We start from the raw sequence: 7436 nt of genomic DNA, 5'->3' as shown, positions 1-7436 counted from the left end.
TGCGATCTACACGATCGCACTATGATCATCAAAATTTGCATTTTTTTCACTGATCGTAGTGCGATCGTGGCCTAGTGGGACTGGGGTATTACGAAAATGTAGATTTAAACATGTGTTTTTTTAATATAATGTTAAGTATTGGTCATCGTTCTATTATTTGATGGTGTGTACACCTGACAAATTATGCGTTGATTATGCTTTTTGAAACATGAAATATAAAATGGTGTCATCGAATTGATTTTCTTCCTAGAAATAAATTAGTGGCTCTAAAGATCTAAGGCCGGTGTCGCTTTATGAATATTCATATTCAATAAAGGACTTTCTCCAAGGAAGCTATTAAACCGAACGTTTCAAATAAAAAAGTCCTTCAAATATATATATACATGTATGTGAAAACTGCTGATATAAGAAATAGTTATCAAAAGTACCAGGATTATAGCTTAGTACGCCAGACGGGCGTTTCGTCTACATAAGACTCACCAGTGACTCTCATATAAAAATATCTATAAAGCCAAACAATTACATAGCTGAAGAGCATTGAGGATCCAAAATTCCAAAACATTGTGCCAAATACGGCTAAGGTAGTCTATGCCTGGGATAAGAAATCCTTATTTTTTCGATAATTCAAAGTTTTGTAAACAGGAAATTTATAAATAAAGGCAACAGTAGTATACCGCTGTTCAAAACTCATAAACCCATGGACAAAAAAACAAAATCGGAGTAACAAACTAAAACCGAGGGAAACGCATTAAATATAAGAGGAGAACAACGACATAACACTAAAATGTAACACACATAGACAAAATCCCACGAAAATAACAAATATAACATATATTTATAACATCAAAACCAAATACATGAATTTGGGATAGACAAGTACCGTGACACGTCTTATCGCAATGTGAATTTACACTCAAAAATAAGAGAAAACAAACGACACAACGTTATAATGTAATACACACAGAAACGAACTATTATATAACAATGGCCATATTTATAAAAATTACCACATTATTGTCATTCATGTCAACACCGAAGTATTGACTACTGGGCTCGTGATACCGTCGGGGACGACACGTCCACCAGCAGTGGCTTCGACCCAGTAGTGTAAATAGTTATCAAAGGTACCAGGATTATAACTTAGTACGCCAGACGAGCGTTTCGACTACATAAGACTCATCAGTGACGCTCATCAAAAATATTTATAAAGCCAAACAATTACTAAGTTGAAGAGCATTGATGATCCAAAATTCCAAAAAAACTGTTCCAAATACGGCTAGGGTAATCTATGCCTTTGATAAGAAAATCCATAGTTTTTCAATAATTCAAAGTTTTGAAAACAGGAAATTTATAAAAATGACCACATGATTGATTTTCATGTCAACACCGAAGTATTGACTACTGGGCTGGTGATACCGTCGGGGACGAAACGTCCACCAGCAGTGGCATCGACCAAGTGGTGTAAATAGTTATCAAAGGTACCAGGATTATAATTTAGTACGACGCAAGACTCATCAAGAAACCTATTTTACAATAACTTTTCTTTCAATTGTTTGGCTTTGAGCGATGCTTCGAAAGATTTTCAAGGAAATAAGGGCAACCTTAGTATAGCGCTGTTCGAAATTCATAAATCGATAGATAAAATACTACGGACACATTAAATTTATAAAAAGAGGTGGCAGATACCAAATGGATAATCCCTGTCCTTTATTGTCTCATATCTATGCCTTTTATTGACTCAAAAATGTATGTCCTGTATGGTCTCAAATCTATGTCCTTTAATTTCTCAAATCTATGTCTTTTATTGTCTCAAATCTATGTCCTTTATTGTCTCAAATCTATGTCCTGTATTGTCTCAAATCTAAATCCTTTATTGTCTCAAATCTATGTCCTTTATAATCCCAATCTGTATTGAAGGCCGTAATTGCATCTTTAGCTGCGTGTATACAGATGTCATTTTGTCTCAGGTTATTTCGTATTTGTAATCAATGAATAAAGGGAGGGAACGATAACAACTTCAGATCAATTAATCACTGAATCAAGAAAAGCAAACATTGTGGTTATGTTGTAGTTTTACAATAAAATGTAAATCATACAATAATGAAACACCTGTCAATTTTAAAACCACACACATGGAGAACACATTCCAACTTAACATTAAATTATGGAAATGACACAATAAAACAAAAACCCTATAAGGCCGCACTTAACTACCAAGCATAAACTTAAATGGAAAAAAACAAATAGGAAAAAAAAGCACAAATATTTGAGGACGTTACTTTATTTAACGGACATATATTAGGGATATACGTAAAGATGGGTCACATATTTGAGAAACGAACACAGATTTGAGGCCTTACACAGATTTTAGGTGTACACATATTCTCCATATACAGGTGCTGCTGAAATGTTGCTACATAGAAATGGGATGATCCAATAACACATGTATAATTTGGAAGACGTTATCTAAAAACGAGTTTTTATCAGCGAAATCAATAATTGAAACATATTGATCTTTAAAGTAGATAAATAATTTTAGTGTAACTGAATTAAGATGAATTATAGGATTGAAATATATATTTACCAAACAAAGTTTTGTTTTAATCAAAAAGTTAATAAATATAAAACTACAAAATAGTTTTTGTGTCATAAAAGTAGTGTCTTTAGAATATACAACAAGTTATTTCGTTAATGTTTAGGATTTCTTTTGTTATAATGATGCTTTATATGTTTTGCAAAGAGAATAAAATCTGGTACAATAATTGCAAGAATCAAACTTGTTAGAATTAGAGCGCCTGACAAACCAATCATCGTAGCAGAAAGTCTATGGTCTGCAACTGATATAAAACGTCGTTGATGTGATGACAACGTTGTTTTGTCGATTCGTAGATCAGGTAATGAAATAGGTATTCCTTGACTTGTAGTGGAATTTTTACAAACACAAACACAGTCTACCATTTCATTAGCAGTTCCTTAAAAAAATTAAAACTGTCATTTACATGTATAGTATTTAAAACAAAAACCTGTGTCTGAGTGGTCTAACTAGTAATCACTTGTATGTTATGTTCATCTCATGATTGTTATTGTTCTAAAGTAAATTTTTGTCTTGTTCCTCATGTTTGCTAATGTGCTTTGTCTTTATGCTTTCTGTGTTTATGTGTTACATGTTTGTTTGTTGTTATAACGATTAAGATAATAACACAATGTTGACTGTACAAGCAGTACCCATATTTTTGACATTTTTACCTTTTATGTCTGTTTGTTTTGTTAAAAAAATGTTGCCAATATAATGGTATTTTAAATGCGACTGTCATACAATGAGAGGTTCAGCTATCTATAAAACCAGGTTTAATTCAACATCGCTACGTAAGAAAATGCCTGTACCAAGTTAAAACTATAACCGTTCATTTTGTTTTACATAAATAAGGCCGTTAGTTTTCTCGTTTGAATTGTTTTATATTGTCTTACACCTTGAGAAAGCCCAAAATTTAAATGTTACCTGTAAGTGTAATTGTAATCCTAATCGTAGGTGTATGCCAGTTTCCGCAAATGTCTTTTTGTCATTAAACGGGTAAATAATGACAAATATGAATGAGTTTGCTAACTACTATTGTTCCAAAGTTAAACATATCAATTGGACGAAGCACCAAAATTGCAGACATAAAAATAAAACAGATGCCTTTCGAGAGACAACCGCCAAAATATCGGGACGCCAAAATTGTTCAATTTTTACACATGATAGGTTTTGGATTAGAAGTAGATGCTATATATACACTGTTCATTGATTGATAGTTGACGTGGTACGGACTTACCAGGGTTTGCCATGGTAACTGGTTCGGTAGTTGTGTTAGCTATAGTATATGGTATGTTTGGTGTACCCGATACGTGCGAGGATAGTCCATAATTGATACCTTAAAAAATAGAATACTTTGTTATCGTTATCTTTCACCTTTTGGTTTTACAGTAATTGTCGATTTGATATACCTAAATATAAATGCTTATTTGAAAATATTTTAGAATTTCTAATATGCCTGAACTACAATTATTCAAAGGAAAAGTAGTAATTTTCAAATTGAACTGTTACGAAAGAGTTTTTAAATCACGTCTCAAAAGGTAAAAAAATACCGAATTGCAAGGAAAACTCAAAACGGAAAATCTCTTTTCTTTTCTTTTGTAATTTTTGAATCTGCATATTTAAAATAAATGAACAAGCTTTCAAATATTTTATGTACTTACATTTCTGTGAATTTTTCACCTGAATGCCATCGTATGAGCTATTATCAGTAGTTTCTACAACTACAAAACATTCACTTTTAGCTTAAACTAGTTCTAGTAATTCATTGAACGCCAGAAATCATTTTTGATATCCTTTCGGCTATTATAGCTCATCAATTATGTCAGTTCTTATACATTATCTGCTCTCAAATATTCGGCTTTAAGCGTTCAAGATGAAAGTTAATCTAGAGAAGTGCGTCGTACCCATACATTTTTAACTTGTTGTTTTCATTTTTTCATTTTTGTACATAATTAAGAATGAATGATCTAGTTATTTGTTTTGATAGTCAAGATATTACAATACTTGTTTCAGATATTATTACAGAAAAAAAGGCGTTTACTCATCTAACTTCCCAAGTAAAATTGGTAGTGAAAAAATATGCTTGGTTGGCAGCTTACAGATAATTCATAACAGTATATTTGCATAAACATTCAAGTGTATTCGTAGATGAAAAAAAGAATACTAGAAATAAGATAAAACCCTGATCATTGTACGTATATACCTCATACTATATATGTATTGCAACACTGTTAAGAGTCTTCTAAGATTTAAATTTATGATTCAAGGACCATTGAATTGCCATATTTATCCAGCTGTCTATCTTTGTTTACTCTTCTATCTTTGTTAAATTATATAACTGATAAAAGGTATTTGTGAGAATAATATTTATCTATTTTTTTTGTAGCAGGCTTTTTATTGTATTTTCCTTCAGTATTTGCATCTGATAAAGTACATAGTTTGTGTGTGTTATTTTTGTTTTAGTTATTAAAGTACCATTCTTTATGTACAATGCCTAAGAGTTATTATATTTTTCATATAAGGCGTTTCATGAATTTTCATCATATTTAATTTATTATTTATAATTACTGTCATTGCAGTACAATGCATAACATTGCATAAATGTATACAGATATGAAGTGTACAATCTTAACTTTAACTTTTCGCTATTTTTTTTAATTAAAAGTCTCCTTGGCTGCTGCAGTTCTTAAACATCCTTGGCACTAAACTATTTTGTTTTGAGTGATCCCAAAAAAACACAAATCTAGAAAAGCGGTTCATACGACCGATATTTATAACGTGTTGTTTTAAGTTTTATAACCCTTTTGTATGTGTCATATTGAATAATTATAAACAAATCAAATACATACAAAATACAAACGTAATGAAATTCGAACTACATAGTGTTTTCTTTCATTCATTGATAGCAATTTTGAGTAATCTTAGCAACGGTAAATAGAAAATCCTAAATAATGATGTTAACGTTTCAAATAGGCAACTCATAGAACTTTAATGTATGAATCATAAGCTATTGTTTAATTTGATAATGATGAAAGTCATATGTCGAAATAACAAAACCGTGTCAACGCATTGTCAAAATGATTATGATGAAAGTGCCTATGTGGACTTTAAATTTTCCACTGAATAATGAGCATAATGATTCATCTTTTCTTAGGACTGTCATGTCAACGCTTCCAAAAAGTAAAATTCGAAAGTGTTATAGATGACATCTTAACTTTCATGAATATTTTTAATTGCTTGTGAATTTTGCGGAACAGTGTTGGCTTTTTTTCGAACCCAAATAAACTCATTAGAGATACAAGGATTGAAATTTTGATTGCCAGACGCGTGTTTCATCTACTCATCCGTGACGCTCGAATAAAAAAATAAAAGGCCAAATAGAGTAAGAAGGGAGAGCATTGAGAACCGAAATTCCTAACGTTTAGAGAAGATATTAGACTTTGATAGAGATTTTTTATGTTTAATTTGTATTTCTTACGTTTAATAGTGGTGACTTTACTGTTCATCTTGTAAAGAAGGAAGTCATATTTTTTTTCAAAATATTAAATCTGAAGTGTCTTCTTAATGTAAAATATTGATATCAAACAAAAATAGGTTTTTACAAGATGAAGATCTATTTTTTCATGAGTTTGGTAGTATACAATTATATTATTACGTACCTTCATGGCCTTTCGTTTTCACGAAGCTCGTAACATTTGTGTGATTTTCCATTTGTACTCGGACAGGATATATTACTGTGGGATTATGTACATATACCTCATAATCATTTACTTGACTGATTATAAACCGCGGCAAAAGCTGCAGCATTATCGTTAATCTTAACTAGACAATCATTTACTTCGTTCACAGCGTGATGTTTTACTGTTAGTACGAAGTTAAAAAGATCACGTTTAACCATCATCTCACTATACATGGTTGTATTTACAGTTCCTGTATAAATGAATAAGTGTAAAGCAAATATTTTAATTAAAACAAATGTGGTTTTTTTAAACAAGCATTGTTTAAATATGAATGTTTTAAAAGATAAAATTAAATTTATATCAGTTATATGATGTTCATGTATGTTGATCGTTACATTTAGTACCAAAAATAAATTATGAAATTTCCGTTTTTTAAGTGTCCTTGGAATTCCATATTTTCGTTATTTTACTTTTTTTTATATAGCTAGATATCAATTCATTGGTGTCTTTTGTGTAAAGTGTATGAATGAAGATGGAACTGATTGTTTCAAGTATGACGGCACATCAGCAGCTTTTTGGTAGGGGTTTGAGTATCTTTAAAAATAATTTGATATATGGTTGTTTCTTCCGTCTAACTAACTTAAAACCCGAGCAGAATGTTTCAATTAAGATCCAAGGCTGGCCGACACGCGGGAGTTAAACCAAACTCTTTGTATAGCAAGAAATAGCGTGATATTCTCCTCATGAACTCTTGCAAAAACTTTTTGAAAGGTCCATAGGTTGCACTTTTTTCAAGTGGTAGTCTGACTTTCAGTTCTTTCGGTCCGATCGATCCTATAACATTAACTAGTTATTGTATGTATTGTTTATTTTTTATGAACGTTAAGCAGCCTACAATTAATCAATTGTAGTAGTATTATATTTGTATTTTATACCTACAATATCCTGCGATTGACAAAGGAATGGATGTAACTCCTCAAATGATGCTGTATAGTAAATGTCGTTATAACCAGACCCAGACATATTTAACAACAGGCACTGAGAGAATCCTGGAGTTAAAGGAGGTAGTTTTTTCATAACTGATACGGAAATAACATCTTCACAGTCATCTTGTGTGGCTGCTAACCATTTGCTTTTATCAGTTTTCATAATTCCTAGCCAAGTATCACCATTTTGCCTTC

The 7436-nt window shown here is 31.3% G+C and overlaps 1 long non-coding RNA gene across 1 annotated transcript; it reads right to left on the bottom strand.

Moving 5' to 3' along the window:
- Nucleotides 1-3857: 3857 nt before the first annotated feature.
- On the bottom strand, nucleotides 3858-6374 carry LOC143043139 (uncharacterized). Its single transcript, XR_012968218.1, has 3 exons — nucleotides 6235-6374; nucleotides 4237-4296; nucleotides 3858-3911 (listed from the first exon to the last, which is right to left on the bottom strand). It is a non-coding gene; the product is annotated as an uncharacterized LOC143043139 (long non-coding RNA).
- Between the last annotated feature and the right edge of the window lie 1062 nt (nucleotides 6375-7436).

Source organism: Mytilus galloprovincialis, chromosome 8 (assembly GCF_965363235.1).
Source record: "Mytilus galloprovincialis chromosome 8, xbMytGall1.hap1.1, whole genome shotgun sequence".
In the NCBI taxonomy this organism is placed as follows: domain Eukaryota; kingdom Metazoa; phylum Mollusca; class Bivalvia; order Mytilida; family Mytilidae; genus Mytilus; species Mytilus galloprovincialis.
This window is presented reverse-complemented; position numbering and strand designations above follow the sequence as displayed.